The sequence below is a fragment of the Nyctereutes procyonoides genome, unplaced genomic scaffold, assembly GCF_905146905.1.
Source record: "Nyctereutes procyonoides isolate TBG_1078 unplaced genomic scaffold, NYPRO_anot_genome, whole genome shotgun sequence".
NCBI classification, from domain to species: Eukaryota; Metazoa; Chordata; class Mammalia; order Carnivora; family Canidae; genus Nyctereutes; species Nyctereutes procyonoides.
The window spans coordinates 28,409,562-28,435,547 of record NW_026575140.1 but is presented as its reverse complement, the minus strand read 5'-3'; the positions used below and the strand labels follow the sequence as shown (position 1 = coordinate 28,435,547).

General features: G+C 37.8%; 1 protein-coding gene and 1 pseudogene across 1 annotated transcript in view; one reads left to right on the top strand and one right to left on the bottom strand.

Moving 5' to 3' along the window:
* CAMTA1 (calmodulin binding transcription activator 1) overlaps nucleotides 1-25,986 on the top strand; it is a 1,317,854-nt gene that overhangs the window by 500,140 nt on the left and 791,728 nt on the right. The gene's annotated exons all lie outside the window — the stretch shown is intronic.
* LOC129497973 (U2 spliceosomal RNA) lies at nucleotides 16,914-17,071 on the bottom strand (annotated as a pseudogene).

Below are 25,986 nucleotides of genomic sequence, written 5' to 3'. Positions count from 1 at the left end.
TATTGGCTTGAATGCCTGTTCTCAAAAACTGATTAAGTCCTATGACAGCAAAAGTCCATGTCTTTCTCTTCTTTTTATTCCTAGATCCTAACATGGGTCCTGAGACAACTGGTTCTTGGCAAACACTTTAAGAATGAAAAGATGAATGAATTATTCAGTTCATTCATCCAAATTTTTGTGGCATTTTCCCCAGAACAAGTTCAAAACACAAATTAACGCCTATGCATTAATAGGGCTTCAATTCCTTAATCATTTATTAATTTCTTATTTGTATTTGTCTTCCTTGACTCTGTTTCCTAATATCTACAATCTTCTTAAGGTGTTAAAAAATTGAATTATCTTCCATTATATAGTTATTAAAATGACTTTTATATGTTAAAATTTACTTATAGGACCATAACTGTTCCTTACAAAATATCTTCATTTTATTGCTGCCTTTTTACTTTCCATTTTAACAAATGTTCTTTATATTTCAGCCAAAGTAATGAGCCTTTATTTTATCCTTTACTTAAAATGTACCCTCTGCTCTAATATTACCCAAAGTATTCCAATTAATATTTAAAAAAGAACAACAAGAAATTTGGCCATAAATATTGAATACAAAAAAGTACATTCTGTTTTTCTTAGCCCTGATGCCTTGCTGTTTCTCAATTCAGCTTGGCGTCTTAAAGTGCCATGAAATAATTAGAGAGATCACAGAAGGCTACCCCTCTCCTTGGCTAGGGAACAAAACATGTCAGATCACCATATGCTACCCCTACACTTCAATGCAACCTTCTGAAAACTCATAAATTTCCAACTTCAGCATTTCTAAGCAACCACTTTAATATTTTCAACCACAAATTGGATGAAGGCCCCAGTGAAAGCACACAAGGAAACTTCAAGGAAATAACCCTAGGAAATGCCATGTGCACTCAGACAAAAAAGATGGGAAAGTGTGTTCCCCCAAAGGACGTCTGGTCTTCACAATGAGTGTTGTCCTGTAATTAGCAAATGCTTTAAATGTCAACAATTTAAAAATGGAGCTTAATAATAAGCTTTCCTCATACTCTGTTGGTGTATTTATTGTTTCAGTACATTTAAGAATATAAGTGAGGACTCCCGGGTGGCTCAGTGGTTGAGCATCTGCCTTTGGCTCAGGGCGTGGTCCCAGGGTCCAGGGATTGAGTCCCACATCCGGCTCCCTACCAGGGGCCTGTTTCTCCCTCTGCCTATGTTTTTGCCTCTCTCTGTGTGTCTCTCATGAATAAATAAATAAAACCTTTTTTAAAAAAGAGTATAAGTGACTTAAACATTTGGGTATAAAAAATAATTTGGCACATAGATTTGACTAATATTTTTCAGAGATGCAATTTTATATTTAAGCATTTAATATTTTTATTCATTTACTCATATCATCAGTATGACATAAAGATGTGTGAATTTCATGAACAGAAAATTTACTATATAATAACATGCTGAATGTCCAACTTTTAATTTTGTTCAAGACTTATCAAACATACAGTCGTGAATTCCGCTGAAATGTATTCAGTAAAACAGTGAAAATTTTGACATGAAGGAAACAGTTTAATCACTGGTATTGGGAATTAAGCATGGAGGCAAAGAACGTGACATCAAGATTTAGAATCCTCCAGGTCCAAATTTGAATCCACCACCTATTAGCTGTGCAATTGTAATCTAGGCATGTAAACCCACTCAGCTCTAAAATGGAGATTCTAATACCTATCTGGATTGCTGTAATGAATAAATGAAAATAATATGTGAATGTTGACGTAATGAATTTTTTTTTTATTAAAAAAAAAATATTGTCATTTTTTAATTTATTATTGACTTGTATCACTCTTTCTAATTGCTCTTTGGGGGAAGTAGTGTGAAAATATTTTCTTCCTCCAGGAAATTAGCTCTCTGTCTTTCTGAAAATGCCAGTGTGAAATTCTTCAAGCAGCGGAAGGACTTGTCAGGGCATGTGCTAACCATTGATTCGCCCACATCCCTCAGACAATGGTTTACTTCCTGCTGTCATTTACTGTACTCTCATATATCAAGGGTCTTTGGCTCAACTATTTTCTTTCTTTTACTTTTTTCAGAGACTGGCCACAGCAGTAATCAAACTTACCAAGTGGGTGAGTAACGAACAGAAACGTCACATATCCAGCAGGAATCTTCACACAAAGCAATCTCCTTATCCTCTGCCCAAATCCTATTCCATGGGGACTGCATGCATTCCCCCAGAGCAACACATTAATGCCTCTGGCCCCAAGTGCTTTGCCTCTGGCTCCTCTTTTCATGCCTACAATTGTTTTATTAGAGGTGTCCTCTAGTAGATGTTAGCTTTCCTCTCTATTCATTATCACCCAGAAGCTAAGAGTGTATCCATTCAGGAACAAGGGAATACTTTTCTGGGTTTCTAATACAGTTTATATTTAGTTTGCAGCTTTGCTCTGAAAATTTTATAAATCTACTGAATATATTCTGTTAGAGACTAACACCTATGGCTTGTATAATACTTTCGACTTTTCGATATCTTTTCACACAAATTTCATTTGAGTCTCAGAACCATCCTGCAAACTAGACTGGACAGGTACTATAATACCTCAAGAGAATGTGATTGAAACTTGAATAACTTACCTAAGGCTGCAAAGTGTATTGATGTGTGACTGGGGTCTCCTCTGAGGGTGAGTGTCTTTTCTTACATATTACTATAAAGTCTCATAATACAATAGTATGTGATCAATAATGGACCGAGATATTTCATAACATGGCTGGAACATCTGGTATATTGTAAGTTTTGTTCTATACAGTTTTTAACAATCTGACTTTCTTTGTAATCTCAAGTTGTATGTAAAGATAACAGATTGCAGCCAGCAAATACTAATTTTGATTGTGGTCCTGAGAACTATATATCTTTGAAAACAATTGTGATGAATCATATAACCTTATATTTTGTGATATGTGACATATAATATGAAATTTAGAGTTGACCTTTTTCCCTGTTTCTGGCACAAAGTTCCTAAAATCCTTGGAATTTCCTAAATGATAAGAACAATAAAAATGTCTTCACATTCACAAGTTCCTTTCCACTACACCTGAATTTATGTTAATGAAGTGACTTTTGGAAAGTACATAAGGAGGGGGGCTGATTGTCACGTCAGCACCCCCACCCCCACCAGACCTCCAGGGAGGAGACAGAGACTGGAGACTGGGCTCAGTCACCAATCACCAGTGATTTAACCAATCCTGCCTATGTAGTAAAGCTTCCTTAAAATCCCTACAGGAGGTGATTTCAAGTGTTTCCTGGTTGGTGAACACATGGTAATTTGGGAAGAGTGATACTCTCAGAAAACAAGGGAGCTTGGTATCCTTTCCCTATACCTGGCCCTATGCGTCTCTTCCATCTAGAAACCAGTAGTCTAGTAAGTAAAATGTTTCTCTTGAGTTCTGTGAACACTAGCAAATTAACTGAACCAAAGAAGCCAGTTGTTCAAACCTCTGATCCATAGCTGGTTGGTCAGAAGTACAGGTGACAACTATGCTTTCAGCTGGCACCTGAGGAGAGGGAGCAGTCTTGGAGAACTGAGTCATTAACCTGTGAGATCTCCAGGTTGGTAGTGTCAGAACTGAACTGAATTGTAGAACACCCAGCTAATGCCAGAGAATCACTTGGTAGTGTGAAAACCACCTCTCCGGACACATTGTAACTGGAGTCAAAATTTTACATCTATACATTTTAATAGTTGTAAAAAAAAAAAAAAACCCTTGCATAATCATTATTGTTTCATTTGGAAAATCACCATAATATTGTGAGAAAGGTAGAGTAATTATTATTCCCATGATAAATATTCACAAAATCTGTATTCAGTGAACAGTAAATGAGTGAACCCTTACCTTAGTCCATTTTTGATGAGGAAGCTGACTGTTATGCACTGAACCTACTTCTTCTTGAGGCCAGTTGTTTTGACTTGGTGTGAAAGGTTCTTTCCATTATCCCATGATCCATGCTAGTTTAAACTTAATCATAATTTAGGAATTTAACACTGACTTTATTTTGTGAAACTGTGGGAGCCATTGCACCAAGAAAAAGAGGTAGATCTAGTTTCTATAATCTAGAAACTTACATTCTAACTAGAATATACTCACACAAGTATATGAGTGCAAAAAAAAAAAACCATAGAGGCATAATGAATATTTAAAACAATGAATTACTGAGATATATGGATGCTCAGTGGTTCTGTTTATGGCTAAAAATAAATATTTTCATGTAGAGTTCTGAAGTTAGAAGACTGATTTCTATGAATGTCCATCAATAGTCAACACAAAAAAAGAAATTGTGAGAAAGCTATGTTCTGACCTGGCATAGGGAAGCTGGCATAGCTGTAAAAACTTGAGGTCACTTAAATAACAGTAGAAAGGGAAAAAAGAGAGAAGAAACCAGAGTAAGAGTAAGCTATTTCTAAAAAAATGGAGCAAAAAGCTGGTGGGTCTTCTCCCCAGAAAAACAAGTCAAGTAGTGGAAAGTATAAAAATAATCATTTAAAGTCACTGAAAATTGTCATAAGGGTATACAGAAAATGCATAAAAAATCATTCAAGAAAAATTACTAAATAGTGGTAAGAACAATGAGAGTCTGTGGAATTGGATTTCATCATTTCCTTATCCACATTTACTCCACATTATAAAAGCTCTACCGTAGGTAACCAAGAAGACAGAGCTCCCTCTTTCCCAGAACATATGGTATCACCCAGGAGGGTCAAGTGCTGGCATTTCTCATTCCTTCCCACTGTCCCCTCCCCTGGTCCCTGTAGAAACTTTTTCCAGGCAAGTGTTGCAAAAAAGATCCTGGTCTCTCTTTCCCCATCTCACCTCAACTCTGCCCCAGGTGGAGGAGGTGGTAGTTACTGGGTCTATCACTTCTGCTCCAACCACTGGTTGGGTAAAGGTTCTAAGCCCAGAGGCAAGCCAGGAACGCAGGGCATGTCATGATGTCATGCGCACACTCCAGTGCTGACTGGTCAATTACAGATGTCACTGGGGGAAACAGATTTCTACCGCAAGCTCCAGTGCAGTCAGAGTTCTGCGCAGGTGGGGAGGTAGGTCAAAGGGATGAAGAGCTCCTCAGCTCTGCCTATGGAAACTGATTTCATTTGTAACAGGAAATCGAGAACTGCATGCCTGAGTGTTGTCAAAAACAATGTATAGGGCAGCCCGGGTGGCTCAACGGTTTAGCCCCACCTTCAGCCCAGGGTGTGATCCTGGAGACCCCGGATCAGAGTCCCACGTTGGGCTCCCTGCATGGAGCCTGCTTCTCTCTCTGCCTGTGTCTCTGCCTCTCTCTCTCTCTCTCTCTCTCTGTCTCTCATGAATAAATAAACAAAATCTTAAAAAAAAAAAAAAAAACAATGTATATCTTTATGGAGAGCAATTCTAAGGAGACCGGTAACGCTCACACAAGCAAAATTACAGAGAGGCCAGATGTTTACAAGAAAGAACCAAGGAAAGAGACAGCCCAGAAGAATTTTCCTATAATCACAGTCAACTATAGGGGACAGGAAAGGTTTGCACATACACTAGGCTACATCCATGCAGAGCAAACAGACCAGAATATAGGGGAGGAGGGGGGACAGCTTGAAAGCCTTCCCAAATGACACCCAGACCCATCAACACAGAGCAAAACTCAGAATGGCAACTGGGGCTGACAATTTTGAATTTTACTGGAGTCCTCTGATCCTGAAAACAGTCATGGTTAAAGAAATATTCCACCCTTTGAGTTCTGGAAAAGGCTTACTGCAAGGAAACACACTTTTTCGTATGACACAGTCGTTTACTTATGATAAGACCCGACACAGATGCTAAATTCCCATTCTGTGCCTCATAAATATCTGCCGAACTACTTTTTCCTCACTGATTGATTAATCCAGAACAAGAAACTTGCCAGCCAACTTTGGTTAAGTTTCTCTCCTTACCACTTACCCCTGAACGTTGGCCTACCCTCAGACTGGGCCAGCATACACGGTCTCTTAAGCAGCCCTCCTGAAAACAGGCTGACATCAGGATGATTCTCTGATCTTCTTCTCATAGCTCTACGCTTCCATCCCACCTATCCACATTCACTTTTTCTTGCCTTGTTTCCTCCCTAAAAAGAAAATTTATATCTGTCCAGCCCTTGTTGCTGTAGTTGTGCATTCTCCCAGCTGCAATAATCCCTTTCCTCTCCTTTGCAATAATCCCATCAAAAAAGTCTCTCCTTACCCAAGTCTGATTTTTTTTTTTGGCAGTGCTTAAATCCAGTTTCTCACTAAACATCAAACACTGAATGATGATAATCTACTCTGACCCAGCCATAATTAAAACTAATATCACAGTCATCCTGGAAGCATGGGAAGATTGTGTACATGCCCAAGGCTGTGCTTTCTCAGAAGAAATCAGAAAAGAAACCATCAAGCCAGTCGTCCCGGACTAAAGAGAGGACAAAGAGCCTAAAAAGTCCCTGAACTGACATAGCAGCCTTTAAACGTACAGGTACACCAACAATAAACGATGAAACTATAACTGACTAAGGGGGCTTAAGAACAACCTAATCAATAAAACTTATGCCAATCCAGAAGGATCTTCTAAGCAGCTTAGATAAAATATATATAAAAAATCATCATCATAATCATCATCCCCACCTTAGCAGAGATGTCAGAGGCTGCACATGGCAGGGGGAAAAGACTTACAGAATTTGTTAAGTCAAGTCAATAAACAAATAAACAAATGACCAACATCAAACAATTATACTTCTAGGGGATCAGTTGCTATAATGTATTATCTACAGTATCTAGCCTTCAACAAAATGTTAGGAGACATGCAAGGAAACAATGGAGAACAGAAAGCACCTAAACAGTCTTTTGGACAAATATAAGAAAGCTGCATAAATTAATGGGTGTAAAATTAAATAGACTTTGGAAAGTGTGGTTGGCAAAATAATGCCCTCTCTCTCTCCAGAAAGATGTCCACATCATGATCCCATGATCCCTGGAACCTGTGAATAGTTACCTTACATGAAAAGGAGGATTTTGCAAGTGTGATGAAGATGAAGGATTTTGAGACAGGAAGACTATCTGGGATTAACCAAATGGGTCCAATTTAATTACATGAGTTCTTACAAATAGAGATCCTTTCCCACTTGAGGTTGATTAGAGGGAATGTGATTATGGAAGGAAGATCAAAGGGTTGCAGTAAAAAGCATAAATATGAATAAATAAATATCTTTTAAAACTATTAGAACTAATAAATTCATCAAGATTCAGGATACATGGTCAATATAGAAAATTTAACTCTATTTCTTTACACTAGCAAAGAACATTTTTAAAAACTATTTTATTTATTCATGAGAGACACACAGATTGAGAGAGAGAGAGAGGGCAGAGACACAGGCAGAGGGAGAAGCAGGCTCCGTGCAGGGAGCCCGATGTGGGGGCTCGATCCCAGGTCTCCAGGATCAGGCCCTGGGCTGGACGGCAGCGCTAAACCACTGAGCCATCTGGCTGCCCTCAAAGAACATTCTTAAAGTGAAATTAAGTAATCAATTTGCTTAAAATAGCATCAAAACGAATAAAATACTTAGGTATAAATTTAACAAAATAAGTATAAACTTTGTATAATAAAAACTGCAAAACACTGCTGAAGAAAAAGAGGATACCTAAATAAATAGAAACACATTCCATGTTTACCAATCAGAAAACTTGTTGGGGATCCCTGGATGGCTCAGCGGTTAAGCATCTGCCTTCGGTCCAGGGTGTAGTCCTAGAGTCCCAGGATCGAGTCCCACATCAGGCTCCCTGCATGGAGCCTGCTTCTCTCTACGCCTATGTCTCTGCCTCTCTCTCTCTCTCTGTGTGTGTCTCTCATAAATAAATAAATAAATAAATAAATAATAAATAAATAATAAATAAATAAATAAAATCTTTAAACACACACACACAAAAACGTGCTATTGTTCAGATGGCAGTACTCCCCCAATTAATCTGTAAATTCAAAGACATCCCTATTAAAATCCCAACTGATAGTTTTGGAAATTTATGTGGAAATGAAAGTGACCCCATATAGGCGATACAATACAGAAAAATAAGGATAAAGTAGGAGGACTACTGAAACATATCTAATGCCAACATTTTGTTTGGAGAAGGAGAATGGCTGATTTCCATAGTTATAGCCCCACTGCCCACTTCGGACATTTGGGCCCACTTATTTCAAGCTTGAAATCTCTCAGGCCTCCTCTGGTAGGAATGGAATCTGTCACCCACCCTTTTGTGCATATTCGTTGTATTTTGGTTTGTAGGTCAGTATGAGTCCTTAATTGTTTTCTATTAAAAGAAATGTCTGTGGGGCACCCGCGTAGCTCAGTTGGTTAAGTGTTTGCCTTCAGCTTAGGTCACAATCCCAGGATCCCAGGATCGAGCCCCACGTCAGGCTCCCTGCTCAGTGAGAGCCAGGCTCCTGCTCAGTGGAAAGCTGGCTTCTCCCTTTCCCCTGCTCTCTCTCACTCGTTCTATCTCAAATAAACAAATACAATTTTTAAAAAAATATCTGCAAAATCTAATACGCTAAAACAAACAAAACCCAAAAGATATAAATGTAAAGTTAAGTATTTTTATTTAATCCAGTTGAACTACCCAGAAGAAACTATTTTTTAATAACTATTTAGGGAAAATTTTAAAAATGCAATTCTATCTAAAGACACTATAAAATGGCTCCTAATTTCATAACCCAGGGTAACTACTATTATTATTTTAAATGAATACATAGGTAACGTAAGCACTTGGCCATAAAAAGATACAAAAAAGACAAAAATTACATTTCTTGATTCTCCACCCAGACAAGATTTTAACTTCCATTCCCTGATAATTATCTGTCCCAATATTTATTTGCTTTTGAAATTGAAAACTTCAATCGGTATTTGTAGATTTACTGCATTCGCTTTTCTTTTTCTGGTTGTTAAATATTTTATTCATATTAGAGAATAGTAATAAATTAATATTTATGTACTCCCTCTTAGCATTAAAAGACTTACAAATACCTCTAGCCACATTAAAGAGAGTTTACATTTATATCTGTTTAGGTGGAAACATTTCTCCCCTCCACCTACAATCAAAGGCCATAAACAGCATATTTCATTGACAGGGTGAAATTATGCTTATTTATATACATTGGTTTGTTTTATCACTAAATTGAGTTCCTGCAGATGTCTCTAATCTAATGGTTTATTGTTGTGCTTGAGTTCTAGATTTTGTATTCCACTTCTCACAGAGTAAAGACCCATTTGAAATGAAGCTCTGGGCCTGTTGGCTGTATAAAATGTACACAATGCACATAATGCATTGTTTTCAAGCACTCAAAACAATAAAAAGAAATTGTGACTACACTGAAGTTAACATTTCAGTCCTGTAAGGAGCACATTCTATAGGAAATTCACAGACATTGCCAGATGGGAAATGGCATAGCGATGCCTCAGTCCATCAAGTAGTTAATGTCAGGAAGAAAAAGATACTATCGACAATAGACAACAAACAAAACGAAATAGAAAAATATCAAAGTCTAAAAATAGCCAACATACAAAACAAGAATATCCAAATGACTTAAAAATTCATAGATATATTCAGCATCAACAGATAATCAGAAAATAATGTAAACAATGAGACATTACTGGCCATCCTTAAGTTTGGCGAAAATTTTTTATCCAGGTAATTCAAAGGATTATCAAACACGTGAGAAAGCAGGATTCTTCTTTAGTGAGAGGAGGCCGGACCAGGAAGCCATTTTAAAGAGCATTATGCAGTGTTTAGGAGAGACTATGGAGACATGTACACAGTGACTCAATAACATATAGTCAGAGGAACTATAAACACCTCCAGTAGGGTACGGGTACAAGTATGAGGCTGTTCATCTTTCCACTGTTTGAGGTAAACAGGAACTTAAGCAACTAAAGTGAACATCACTTGGGAAATGGAAAAGTCAAAGACAGTAGATACATAAAGTAGAAAATTATACAGGAGTCAAAAGCAATGTAATACACACCACACATGCTTGCGCGTGAACGCACACGCACACACACACACACACACACACACACACACACACACCATAAAGGATGGGATTGAAAATGCAGTGCTTTAGCTTGCTTTCACCTGCTATGGCCTTCCTCAGTCCCTTCCTCCCAACACCACTAGATTGGTTGGTCTAGAATTGTACTTCTTGATTGAAATGTTTTTTTTCTTTTAAATAAAAAAAGAGTGGGTTTAATTGTGAAAAAAGTCCCTACCTTTCTTGCTCACCTTTATTCTCCACATTTCTTTTGGACACTGGCAAAAAGAGTTTGACTAAATCAAGGCTACTTAATCATGATGAAAGTGTGGACTAGGAAAGTAATAGAGTAAGTACTAAAACCCTTCTCTGGCTCGTCATAGAATTTCAGATTTACTGGAGTATCTGAGATTAAACCTTTTAAAGGATAATCAGGTCAGCATTATTTGACACATGTTCTGCCCATGTGTCAAACAGAAAGCAGCCCAGATTGCTACTCTACCCAGACTCTTTCTCATCACCAGCCCTATTCTTAGTGGGAAACTAATCTTGTCCCAATATGGCTATAAAATAAGAACAACTATTTCCTACAACCAGTGCTTCTTAGCCTAGAACTTTTTAATGTGTGTGATCACACACCAGCCAGTCCTTTCAGAGTGGAGGATGAAGGTTGCCTACAAATGCAAGAATCTGAGTACCTATATCTATGTTAGTTTTGCCTCGGGTGAATCTAGCACAGAAGTCAGTAGTGCAGCTCCAACTAAATCAAAAGTATTAATCTCTGCAGTTGTTTGTTTTCAAGTTGTTATTTGTCACTTGTTCAATCTGTATAGTCTTCATGTTGGAATTGGCTATTTTTTACCTCATTTACCTGACTTAGCTATCTTCATCTCTTTAGTACACATTATTAATCCCATCAACTAGTCAGTCATCAAATGCAAGAGGTAGACATGGAAAGGGTAAGTAACTATTGCTTTAAAGTGATCAGGAAATGTGATTTATTAGAGATTATACTTTAAAAGTAAATTGGTACATAACATCAACATGCTAAATGACAATTGTAGGTGGACAGTTTTGCAGCCTGAGCTCATTTACAGACTGTGGTTAAACCAGACACATCTCTGTACTTCGAGAGTGTTCCTCATTTTATCTATACTAATTTAAGAATTCTGTCTTTGGTACTAGCATTTACACAGTTTTTGAAAAAGAAATGTATATATTCTGAAGTTGAAATATCTCAGCTTTTGACCCACAGCCACACAGAGACAATACTCAAAAAATACCAAAAATTCTGTTCTTCTCTGGAGCAAGTGGGACTATATATCACTAGTCCACTATCACATTCTTGTAAGAGATTTCACGTACAAACCCAGCTCATTCCAGGCATTTTCCAGTATTACCACAAGGCAGACATAAGAGATTTGAGTCTGCTCTCCCAGTTTCCTAAGGACATGTACTAACTTCCATTCTTTCCCAAAATTATGCTGAAGGAAACTTCTCTAAGTTAAATGATTTTCTTCCCAATCTAAACCTCACACTTATCAAGTCTTATAAACAATCAGAAAATGTCAATTGATCTGTCCCGATTGAAAGCAAGTGCATTTTCTGTCATTGCCTTCTCAGTATTGACATTGTCATATCCTTACTTCCCACATCCTAGGATTCCATATATCACAATGAATCTGTTGCTTGCCCAACTGACTCTTTACTAGCATGTGAGTCACCAATTTGTCTCAACAATGGTAACCACCCGTCAGTGGTGGTGTGGTGGTTTCCATCTGTATCTATGGATCTGACAATCTCTTAAACACTGGGATTTCTTTTTAAAATTAGAATACCATAGTCTCTCTCTTTGCTCATCATTTTATGTTCAGCCCTTTTTTTTAAGGGGCCCAACACAGGGTTTGATATATAATTGATATATATTGATATATATATATATATATCATATATATATATTTGATATTTCAGCCCATGAAATTGAGACTGGAGCTGAGATCAAGAGACAGATGCTTAACCAACTGAGCCACCCAGGTACTCGTATGTTCAACCCTTTCTACTAAAGACACACACACACACACACACACACACACAATTTAGAGAAATATGTGTATGCATACAAGTATGTATGTCACTATATGTGTATTTACATGTCTAAAGCAAGAAAAACACCCTAAATCATTTCATTCAATTTTACTTATATGTATATAACTCCTACCACATCTCAGGCAAGAGCTCATTAAATCTCTTCTTAAATACTCCCAAAATATATAATTGATTAACATTTAAAATTCTGTTAATACCCATAATAAATTTAATTCTTTCTATATGTCATATTAACCCACTGGTTTTAGTTTTCCTGTTCAGAACCATTATGAACTGCATGCAGTTTTTCATGATAACTTTATTATGTGCATTTTTGTTTCTAAGACAAACCAAGAACAGAGACAAAATACTTGAACAAAAACTGACCATCCCCCAATCATACATTTCCTGCTTTACAATTATCTGAGCAATAATGACATGCAAATAAACTTTTTAAAACTTATGACAGCACCAATGGAACTATTTCTAGTACCAAAACAGGCGGCAGGAAGCCATTAAGTAAAAATAGGATAAACAGTCTAGCAGCTTCCTGAAAAATGTATGAAAAAATCAAATCTTTTTAATAATAGGGGAAATCCTTAAAAACTGAAAAATAAAACTCACTCACAGTAGGAAGCAATATGTAAAGACAGATGTGACTTTTCCGTTTTGCTTCAAAAGAGCATTTAAGACTTACATAACTCCTTGGATAGCAAGAATTGTAAGAAAAAGCTGGATTGAAAGCTGTGACCGATGTTATCACAAAATAAATACCTAAATTATTCTTTTTCCCAACAGAATGAGTAGTAGGAAGAGGAATCATGTTTCTTTATACTACCTGGGGATACGTATCTCAGTGACATTTTTAAAAACAGGTTTAAGTATAACATTTAAAAGGGGAATGCTGGATCAATAGTGACAGCAGGGATTCAGGAGGTAAAATATAACTGAGAATCTATGATTTTTTCCCCTGGGGCTTTTTTTTTTTAGTTCAACTCTTGCTTATTTAAATAGACACTAATTATGCTCTCAACTTTGAATTTCAATATACTAAAAAAAAGATGACTAGTGATGTATTTTTGAAAAGAACAAAACTTAAAGTCTCAGAATAAAAATATATTTGGGTGGCAACACATAGTTGATAGCAAAAGTCCACAGTATTATATAAGTAATTTTAACATCTCAGGGATCCCTGGATGGCGCAGCAGGGATCCCTGGATGGCGCACAGTTTGGCGCCTGCCTTTGGCCCAGGGCGCGATCCTGGAGACCATTATATCGGGTTCCCAGTGCATGGAGCCTGCTTCTCCCTCTGCCTGTGTCTCTGCCTCTCTCTCTCTCTCTCTTTTAACATTTTAACATCTCAGTGCTGTGTTCTGTGGTCAGATTGTTGGTTTTTTTTCTTCCTTTCTTTTAATTCTGATCTGTCCCCTCTACCATCATACTGGGCCAAAGGAGCTGGTTTTGTTCCATATAATAACCTAACCCACTCTATCAAGAGTCCCAGGCACATATCCAACAATTCCAAGAACAAGTCTGTTTATTAGTATTCAAATCATTTAAATCACTTCAAATAACATTATTTGAGCATCCATATGCCAGGCAATTTAGTTGTTGCTCAAGATATAAAAATTAATAAATATGACCACATGCAAAAACAGACAAATATTTATTCACATAATTATCAAGACAATTAAAAATCATTAGGCAATTTTGCAATATTCTGCTTCATTTTAGTTCTGCAAAACTGTTCAGGGTGGTGTTTGTGTGTGTGTGTGTGTGTGTGTGTATATTTGATCCCCAGACAAATGATCCCCATCACCACCATTTATGACTCAGCACATGCTGCCATGTCTCCCTGAAACTCATTTCCTTCTCTCTAAAACAGAGTAGTCATGATTCCTCATGATTGTTGAGGGAGCACGTGAAAAAAATATATGTACCCATGCCTAAACTCTAAGAAATATTCAATAAACATTAGTTATTATATTTTGACTATAATTAGCTATTTGAATAAATCAAATTTTCTGGAATCATATAATTTCAGAGTTCATGTATTTTAACAGTTTCTTCATAGTGTTCAGATAAAATGGGTACCCTAGGCAATAAATCATTGAGAATACCAAAAATAAAACCCAGGATTCTTCATCCCAAGATTTTTAATTTAGATTTTCATTTAGTTACTTAACCTAAGCCTATATCCTCATCTCTTTCTTCCCTAGAGTGCTTATATATTTTTAGTTTGGTTGTCTACAGTTTAGACTGCATAGATTGCCCAAGTTTTTTATAAATATTTCTAGCAGAAGCAGGACAAGAATTTAGATCCTGATTAATTTCTGTTTGGTAGCTAGTACAAGCTTTAAGTAACTACCTGCTTACCTGCCTAAGTATAAATATAAAAAAGTTTATCTTGCCAGTCAAAACCACCACAGCAATGAGAACTATGTTGCATCTTAAAGAGAATTTATATTTGTTTCTTTAAAAAAACATATAGACTTGTTTTCTAGTTACTGTGACAAAGAAAAGACATAAAACTTCTATTAGTGACATTAACTTAATGTGTAAGAGTCAGGAGGAAAATTTGGGTTATCAGGGTGAATATTTCACTATCACTACCAACACAAGTAGAATTCACACACCTTCCCTCAGGTGTGACCATTCTTCGATAACATTTTAAAAGTACCATATATTCCTGTAAGATATATGTTTTAAGGAAAATAAGTACTATGCTAACACAGAAAAAGAGTGACCTGTGAACAGTAGGTCGAAAGAAATCATGATGCTCAAGCAACACAGAAGCCAACAATGGTGGAGCCTCCCCGAAATACTCAATCCCCTTCAACACATACATGAAATGGATATTTTCTCTTAAACCAAACTCATATTTCCCTTTCCTGTCTCTCATCGTGAGGGCTTTATTTCAAATATTCATTATGTGCTAGTTAGAGTATTACCAGGAGTCAACCTGCTTCAGTCTCTTCTTACTGTAGGCTGTCCTTCATCATTTTACCACTGTCAACATCACACTTTCATTTTAATGTTTTGAAGATTTTATTTATGTATTTATTTATTTATTTGAGAGAGAGAGAGAGAGAGAGAGAGAGAGAGAGCGAGCATTAGAGAACACAAGTGGAGAGAAGAGTAGAGGGAGAGGGAGCAGTAGACTCCCAGCTGAGCAGGAAGCCCAGGGCAGGACTCAGTCCTAGGATCCCAGGATCAAGACCTGAGCCAAGAGCAGAAGCTTAACTGACTGAGTCACCAGGTGCCCCAACATCATATTTTTAAAGCCCCAATTCAAACAATTCTTCTCCTCAGGGGCCTACTCCTTTATTGTTTAGCCATTCCGATTTTTCTTATAATTCTCAAACAAATCATATATTCTTTTACTTCGTGTTTTGCTTCTTCTGAAATAATTTTACTTTTTTTCATATCATGATGAAAATTTCACTGCCTGTGATTGTCCTGCAAAAGAAAAACATCATCCCTTCAACCTGGTCCTTACATAGGAGTATATTTTCCTCCCCTCTTCAAAATGTGATCAAGTTGTGAGATTATGCACATAATGACTCAGAAATTATGGAAAATAGGAAGGAAGACAATTTCTCCTACCTTGGGTTAGACTTAAGCAGAAATTATTATCTAGTTTCCTTGATCTAATGACCATTAGAAAGAAAACCAACATGTAGTTTTTAAATCAATCCTATTATTTTTTAAATATTCAGAGGACAAATTAGCCTCTTAAAAAGTAAAAAGCATTACCTATCAGAAACCAAAAACAACAACAATGAATTAGAAATAAAAACTTCGGTGAAACATGACTCTTACCCCAAGTGCTATTTAATAAATGCTCCCTAGGATCTTATTAGTCAATTATCTTTGCTTTAGTCTCCATTGATTATTTCCTTTATTCAATAAGCATGTATTAAAATATAAAGTGGTAAGTTGGTAAAGCCTTAGGTTCAAGCTGTAATGACAGGCTGAGCCTTCCATCCCACACCCTCCCTCTAACTTACGGTGCGTAGCAAGGGGTCACAATTCCAAAATAAAAACCTCTTAGAGAGAGCAGATCAGGAGCAGAAGGGAGAAAAGGAGCTAGACATTTGACTTGAGATGAATTTAGAATAAGGTGAGTGATGAAGAGGGAAAAGTCCAGGAGTTAAGATGGGAGAATGCTAGAAATAACTAACCCATTTAATAAATACTTGCAAAGTGTATGAATTAATTTAACTCTGAACTTAAAGCTTCTGCAAACATCACTTAGGGTAAAAAATAGTCAAAGTCATGAGAGTGGTACTGAGGAAAAAGCAGATTTTACACTGTCATAGGCAATAACTGACTTTTCAACCACTTGAACTGCCCCAGCAATAAAGAAGATCCTAGGTGAAAAATGTGAGAGAGGACTTCAACAGACAGAAAACTCAAACCAACTCACGAAAGACCCTATCTTCTTCAAAGATAAATTAGTTCCAATTTATTCCTTCATTCAACATTCTAAATAATCTATGATGGCCACTCACTATATTCACCACAGATGATCAAATATTCATAGCAGACATAATTTTTGCCCTATAGTAAGGTCATAGAAAAATATAAATTGATCAGTTAACTGAAACAATTACATTCTATTGTTATTAATTGAGCACACAATCACACTTAGTGAAGGTCCAACAACTGCTTGCTGGATCAAAACACTGAAAGTGGGCTGAGTTAAATAACAAAATTAACTAAATGTCTACTATATGTCAGACACAGCAAAGAAGAGAGAAAAAAAGTGTACAAGGCATAACTCCCCATAGATGGATGAATGAATACATAAAATATACACATAAACACAGTGGAGTATTATTCTGTTATAAAAATAAAGGAAATCTTGTTATTTGATAAGAACAGATACTACACTTATTCTTAGCCAAAAGGCCGAGAAGCGATGGAAATCTTGTTATTTGCAACAACATGGATGGACCTTGAGAGAATTATGTTAAGTGAAATAATATTTGGAATATAAAAAACGAAATGAAACAAAACAGAAACCAAATTCATACATAGAACAGATTGGTGGTTGCCAGAGATGGGAGTGGGATGGGCAAAAGTGGGTGAAGGTGGTCAAAAGGTACAAACTTCCAGATATAAAATAAATGTCATAGGCACGTAATGTACAGCATAGTGACTGAAGTTCATAATACTGGATTGTATATTTAAAGGTTGCTAAGAAAGTCATTCTTAAAAGATCTCATCGCAAGAAAAAATGTGTAACTGTGTGGTGACAGACGTTAACTAGATTTATTGTGGCGATCATTTTGTGAAACATACAAATATGGAACCATTATATTGTACACCCGAAATTACTATGTTATAGGTCAATTATGTTTCAATTAAAAATTATAATCAGAAAAGAGTCCCTCATCCTTCGTAAACTGTATGTCTTGATAGAGGAAACAGGTATATTACCAAATAGATACCAACACACATACAATATGATGTAACAATATATATATGAGAGTTAAACCTTTGCACATATTTCCATTACATACACATACAAAAAAGCAATCAGAATACAGAGAAGGAAATGATTATTTCTTTGAGATAATATTATCTTGAAATATTTGAATTAATTGTGAGGAAGACCTGATACTATCTCAGACTCTGCCAAAACTGAGATGCATGCTCGTCTTATTCTCATTTTTGCCCCTCACTGTAATCTCAGTAAGCTATTCCCACTAATCCAGTATTGATACAGGCATATGATCGCATCTCAAACCAGATAATCCCCCATTTGAGACCAAACTCTAATCCTTAGCCCTGCCCCGAAAAAATTAACCCTGTTTAACCTCCACTAATTTGGCTCTCTCTTTATATAAGGCCCACCAGGGCCCAGCACTAACAGTCCTATATACTAAACCAAGGTTCCATAAAACTGTCCTCTCCTGCTTAGTTGGCTTATTAGAAATGCCTGTTGAGTTCATCCAGTGTATAAATACTTGTGGAGCGTCTATCATAAACTGAGCTTGAGAAGTGGTACAAAGGTGACCAAAATAATGCTCCTATTCTCCATAATCTTATATTCTAAGGAAACAAACCATTCAAAAAGGATTAATTTCAGTAGCCCATTAAAAGCACATTATATTTATAAGATACAGGGACAGAAAGGAATACCTAATGCGAATTAGAAGAGATGAAGAGACGGAAAGACTTTCATCAGAGAGGAAATCCTAAGGCCCAGTTTGCTCTGAGAAGTAAGAAGTAAGTAGTAACAGAAGACACTTGTTATGTTGGCATATCTTTTCTCCTCAAGTTTTTATTTAAATTCCATCTAGTTAACATACAGTGCAATTTTAGTTTCAGGTGTAGAATTTAATGATTCATCACTTATATACAACACCCAGTGCTCATCACAAGTGCCCTTCTTCATACTCACCCATTCCCCCTTGTCCATCTCCCCTCCAGTAACTGTCAATTTGTTCTCTCTAGTTAAGTCTGTTTCTTGATTTGCCCCTCTTTTTCCCATGTTCATTTATTTTTAAGATTTTACTATTTAGATTTTTCCCTAAATTTTTATTTAAATTCTAGCTAGTTAACATACAGTGTGATGTTGATTTCAGGAGTAGAATTTAGGGATTCATCACTTACATATGACACCGAGTGCTTAACACAAGTGCCCTCCTTAATACCCATCACTGATTCAGCCCATCCCCTACAATTTGTTTTGTTTCTTAAATTCCACATATGAGTGAAGTCATATGGCATTTGTTTTTCTCTGATTTACTTCACTTAGTATATTATTCTCTAGTTCAATTCAAGTTGCTGCAAATCGCAAGATTTCACTTTTATGACTAATATTCCACTGTATAAATATATATGTCACAAAGACCCCACCAAAAAGGAGAATTATAGGCCAATATCCCTGATGAACACGGATGCAAAAATTCTCAACAAGATACTAGCCAATAGGATCCAACAATACATTAAGAAGATTATTCACCATGACCAAGTGGGATTTATCCCCGGGATGCAAGGCTGGTTCAACACTCGTAAAGCAATCAATGTGATTGATCATATCAACATGAGAAAAGACAAGAACCATATGATCTTCTCAATAGGTACAGAGAAAGCATTTGACAAAATACAGCATCCATTCCTGATCAAAACTCTTCAGAGTGTAGGGATAGAGGGAACATTTCTCAGCATCGTAAAAGCCATCTACGAAAAGCCCACAGCAAATATCATTCTCAATGGGGAAACACTGGGAGCCTTTCCCCTAAGATCAGGAATAAAACAGGGATGTCCACTCTCACCACTGCTATTCAACGTAGTACTAGAAGTCCTAGCCTCAGCAATCAGGCATCAAAAAGAAATAAAAGTCATTCAAATTGGCAAAGAAGAAGTCAAATCTCCCTCCTCGCAGATGACATAACACTGTACATAGAAAACCCAGAAGCCTCCACCCCAAGATTGCTAGAACTCTTACAGAAATTCGGCAGTGTGGCAGGATACAAAATCAATGCCCAGAAGTCAGTGGCATTTCTAGACACTAACAATGAGACTGAAGAAAGAGAAATTAAGGAGTCAATCCTATTTACAATTGCACCCAAAAGCTAAGATACCTATGAATAAACCTAACCAAAGACGTAAAGGATCTATACCCTCAAAACTACATAGCACTTCTGAAAGAAATTGAGGAGACACAAAGAGATGGAAAAATATTCTATGATCATGGATTGGCAGAATTAATATTGTGAAAATGTCTATGCTACCCAGGGCAATTTACACATTCAATGCAATCTGTATCAAAATACCATGGACTTTCTTCAGAAAGTTGGAACAAATCATCTTAAGATTTGTGTGGAATATTCAACAGAGCAGGAAAGACTATCCACTGGAAGAAAGACAGTCTCTTCAAAAAATGATGCTGGGAACATTGGACATCCACATGCAGAAGAATGACACTAGACCACTCTCTTTCACCACACACAAAGATAAACTCAAAATGGATGAAAGATCTAAATGTTAGACAAGATTCCATCAAAATCCTAGAGGAGAACACAGGCAACACCCTTTTTGGACTTGGTCACAGCAACTTCTTGCAAGATACATCCATAAAGACAAGAGAAACAAAAGAGCAAAAATGAACTATTGGGACTTCATCAAGATAAGAAGCTTTTGCACAGCAAAGGATACAGTCAACAAAACTAAAAGACACCTACAGAATGGGAGAAGATATTTGCAAATGACATATCAGATAAAGGGCTAGTTTCCAAGATCTATAAAGAACTTATTAAACTCAACAGCAAAGAAAAACAATCCAATCATGAAATGGGCAAAAGACATGAAGAGAAATCTCACAGAGGAAGACATAGACATGGCCAACATGCACATGAGAAAATGCTCTGCATCACTTGCCATCAGGGAAATACAAATCAAAACCACAATGAGATACCACCTCACACCAGTGAGAATGGGGAAAATTAACAAGGCAGGAAACAACAAATGTTGGAGAGGATGTGGAGAAAGGGGAACCCTCTGCACACTGTTGGTGGGAATGTGAACTGGTGCAGCCACTCTGGAAAACTGTGTGGAGGTTCCTCAAAGAGTTAAAAATAGACCTGCCCTATGACCCAGCAATTGCACTGCTGGGATTTACCCCAAAGATACAGATGCAGTGAAACGCCGGGACACCTGCACCCCGATGTTTCTAGCAGCAATGTCCACAATAGCCAAACTGTGGAAGGAGCCTCGGTGTCCATCGAAAGATGAATGGATAAAGAAGATGTGGTTTATGTATACAATGGAATATTACTCAGCCATTAGAAACGACAAATACCCACCATTTGCTTCAACGTGGATGGAACTGGAGGGTATTATGCTGAGTGAAATAAGTCAATCGGAGAAGGACAAACATTATATGGGCTCATTCATTTGGGGAATATAAAAATTAGTGAAAGGGAATAAAGGGAAAGGAGAGAAAATGAGTGAAAATATCAGAGAGGGAGACAGAACATGAGAGACTCCTAACTCTGGGAAATGAACAAGGGGTAGTGGAAAGGGAGGTGGGGGGGGGTTGGGGTGACTGGGTGATGGGCACTGAGGGGGCACTTGGCGGGATGAGCACTGGGTGTTATGCTATATGTTGGCAAATTGAACTCCAATAAAAAAAATAAAAATAAATAAAGTTACAATTGCTCAATGAAAAAAAATAAAGTTCTGATGAGTGGAATTGAGACTGCTGGAAATTAAAAGGAAAGTAACTGTATATAGGAAAACAGGAAGTGTATAAGAAATCTATGAGGAATAAAGTGCATTTTTGTTGAACAAAAAGACAGTATTTTCCCAAAATGAGATTGGCTATTTATAGAGAGGTGAGGCTTATGAAATAATTTGAGTTAAAAAAGAAAATGTAGGACAAATATAAAGGGAATCTTTGGGAAAAACTATGCATGTATCAGGACTCACTAACTTTGGAATAAATGAATTTTTAAAATATGCTGATATAAGATAAGAATTTGTTTCATTCTCTATCTAGAACCATGTCTTAACTTTGTTAAAAAGATTAAATATAGCTTATTTTATATTTGGTCTGTTCTTGATAAGAAATTATAAACAAGCTATTTTATTTTTATCTGCCCAGATACAAGGCTTCTCTGTTTTTATTAGGTCTTTGATTACTAAAGGAATCAGTATAAAAAGAATATTTTGCTAACCACCAAGTAACCCTCTGTCTTTGCTCTTTGGGGTCTTTTATTGTCACCTTGGTTAAATACATGATAAAGTATTAAATCTTACAGTCACCTATGATCCTGTTTAGGCATACCATTTAGAATCTTTTTTTTAAGATTTTATTTATTTATTCATATACAGACACAGAGATAGAGAGAGAGAGGCAGAGACACAGGCAGAGGGAGAAGCAGGCTCCATGCAGGGAGCCCAACAATGGGACTCGATCCAGGATCTCCAGGATCATGCCTTGGGCTGCAGGTAGTGATAAACCGCTGACCTAAGGGCTGCCCCCTATTCAGAATCTTCTGAAGTTCTTAACAAACTTCCTAAAAATTAAAATTCTAAATAATCATTTTGACTAAGGAATTTGAAGGTTTGTTTATTTGGTATGTTAAGTTACATTGGAAGCATTGTCAAACAAATAATGATTAATTTTATGAGGTTATATTATGTGGGTAAATGTTATGATGGTCCCAAAAGTGATGTAAAATTCCTAAAGTTTTAATATGTCCTGACATTTTGTCATTACATGTAATTTTAAGTAGCAGTAAAACATTGTGTGCCATGGAAATAACTGGATTTCCTCGTCAACCACATTATAATAACGTCTTATCAGATTAAAAATAAAACTAGTTCAAATACTTAACCATCTCTATTACCTTTAGAAGCTACTTAACTTCACTCTGCCTCAATTTCATTACCCATATAATAAACAATAATAATAATAACTCCAAATTCAAAGTGTTTTAATTAAGGTTAAATCTACTGGGGTGTCTGGGTGGCTCAGTCGGTAGAGCATGCCACTCCTGAGCTTGGGGTTGTGAGTCTGAAGCACCACATTGGATGGAGAGATTACTTAAAAATAAAATCTTTAAAAAGAAAGGTTAAATATGTCAATACAGATAATTTCCTTAGAACATTTGCCTGGAATATGGTAAGCACCTTCTGTTCACATGTCTTGCTCATGATTTATTCACAACAAAATAGATAGCCAATTGAAAAAAAATTTAACTATTTGAAGTTAAAAGTTTGATGACTTATAATGTTTATAATCTATTTAAGACACAGCTTAGTAGTACAAAGAAAAATCAAATTAGTTCCTGTTCCAATGTCCAAAGAAGAGCACTGTTCTACCTGTAACAAGCAGATAAGGTGGTTGTAATATTCTAGATGTTAGACTATTTTTTTTTCCCATTTTTATTATCATGATCTACTCACAGAAAAAAGTCTTAAAGAAATGACAAGATCTCAGATTTTCATTAGAGTTACATCTTTCTCATTAGGTCAGGCATAATTACTTCCAGCCCATTAGTAATAGCAACAAGATGATAGAATGGACCTACCATGTTTGTATCACAACTAGCACACTATGACTTGTCCAAATTTGTTCTAAATTTTGCGAATTTTTAAATATTTAGTTCATTTTCTTAAGGTAATTTCCTATCTCTTAGGGCAATTAAATAACAAAAATATACATCTTCATATTTAAAGTAGTTGCCAGAGAATTTGTAAACATCAATGCAAATGCACACATACATCGGACGCTGTTGAACCCCATACCACATACCCCTAGGGCCAGCTGTACTGTCAGCTGTCCCTCTGTGGTGGACAATTCTTGCATAAACAGTCTCTGCTTCCCTCCTTGAGCTTGTTGGGAAACCTAACTCTAAAGGCACAGTCCATAAATGCAGTAGATAGACATCTCCAAGAGCAACCTTCAGCCAGTGAGAGATGATTGTCAGTGGGTAGATATCCCAGTCTCACATTCACTGGACAGAACAATTCTAAGGTTTTTTCCATATGGTTTGAAAAGGATCCCTAGCAAGACTGAGCTTAGTTGTCTAGAATAATAACCAGTTCAAGAACCCAGGAGGGGGGAGGGGCAAGATGGCGGAAGAGCAGGGTCCCCAAATCACCTGTCCCCACCAAATTACCTAGATAACCTTCAAACCATCCTGAAAATTTACGAATTCGGCCTGAGATGTAAAGAGAGACCAGCTGGAACGCTACAGTGAGAAAAGTCCGCGCTTCTATCAAGGTAGGAAGACGGGGGGGAAAAAGAAATAAAGAAACAAAAGGCCTCCGAGGGGGAGGGGCCCCGCGAGGAGCCGGGCTGAGGCCGGGGCGAGAGTCCCCAGGACAGGAGAGCCCCGTCCCGGAGGAGCAGGAGCTGCACCAACCTTCCCGGGCGGGCGGAAAGGGGCTCGCAGGGAGTTGGAGCAGGACCCAGGAGGGCGGGGATGCCCTCGGGCTCCCGGGGACACTAACAGACACCTGCGAGCGCAGGAGAGTGCTCCGAGCTCCCTAAGGGCTGCAGCACGCACCGGAGCAGTTCGGAGGGGCTCGGGAGCGGCTCCAGGGAGGGAGCTGCAGGGCGGGAGCGCGAATCCAACAGCACAGGCCCCGGAGCACAGGGCGCCGGGACACAGCCCAGGATCCGGCCTCCCCCCGGGACAGGCAGAGGCCGGGAGGGCCCAGGACAGCAAGGACGCTCCTGCCCGGAGCTGAGCAGATCAGCGGCCCCGCCCCGGAGCCTCCAGGCCCTGCGGACGGAGAACCGAGAGCCCCCGAGCCCCGTAGTTCCTGCGGAGGCTGAATCCAGGCTTCCAGAGTTGCCATAGCAACTGCAACTGTTCCTCCTGAGACCTCACGGGGTAAACAACCCCCGCTGAGCCCTGCAGCAGGCAGGGGCAGAGCAGCTCCCCCAAGTGCTAACACCTGAGAATCAGCGCAACAGGCCCCTCCCCCAGAAGACCAGCTAGAGGGACCAGTGATACTCCACCGTGTTCCAATACAACTTGTTTTTGGCCACTCTGCACTGAGCAAAATGACTAGAAGGAAAACCTCACTTCAAAAGAAAGAATCAGAAACAGCCCTCTTTCCCACAGAGTTACAAAATCTGGATTACACTTCAATGTCAGAAAGCCAATTCAGAAGCACTATTCTACAGCTACTGGTGGCTCTAGAAAAAAGCATTAAGGCCTCACGAGACTTCATGACTGCAGAATTTAGATCCAATCAGGCAGAAATTAAAAATCAATTGAATGAGATGCAATCCAAACTAGAAGTCCTAACGACGAGGGTTAACGAGGTGGAAGAACGAGTGAGTGACATAGAAGACAAGTTAATGGCAAAGAGGGAAACTGAGGAAAAAAGAGATAAACAATTAAAGAACCATGAAGACAGATTAAGGCAAATAAATGACACTCTAAGGAAGAAAAACCTACGTTTAATTGGGGTTCCCGAGGGCGCCGAAAGGGACAGAGGGCCAGAATATGTATTTGAACAAATCCTAGCTGAAAACTTTCCCAATCTGGGAAGGGAAACAGGCATTCAGATCCAGGAAATAGAGAGATCCCCCCCTAAAATCAATAAAAACCGTTCAACACCTCGACATCTAATAGTGAAGCTTGCAAATTCCAAAGATAAAGAGAAGATCCTTAAAGCAGCAAGAGACAAGAAGTCCCTGACTTTCATGGGGAGGAATATTAGGGTAACAGCAGACCTCTCCACAGAGACCTGGCAGGCCAGAAAGGGCTGGCAGGATATATTCAGGGTCCTAAATGAGAAGAACATGCAACCAAGAATACTTTATCCAGCAAGGCTCTCATTCAAAATGGAAGGAGAGATAAAGAGCTTCCAAGACAGGCAGGAACTGAAAGAATATGTGACCTCCAAACCAGCTCTGCAAGAAATTTTAAGGGGGACTCTTAAAACTCCCCTTTAAGAAGAAGTTCAAGTAACTCTGAACGTGAATGGGCTTAATGACCCCATCAAAAGGCGCAGAGTTTCAGACTGGATAAAAAAACAGGACCCATCTATTTGCTGTCTACAAGAGACTCATTTTAGACAGAAGGACACCTACAACCTGAAAATAAAAGGTTGGAGAACCATTTACCATTCAAATGGTTCTCAAAATATACCCTAAAAACTACAGAACACTTCTGAAAGAAATTGAGGAAGACACAAAGAGTTGGAAAAATATTCCATGCTCATGGATTGGCAGAATTAATATTGTGAAAATGTCAATGTTACCCAGGGCAATTTACACGTATAATGCAATCCCTATCAAAATACCATGGACTTTCTTCAGAGACTTAGAACAAATTATTTTAAGATTTGTGTGGAATCAG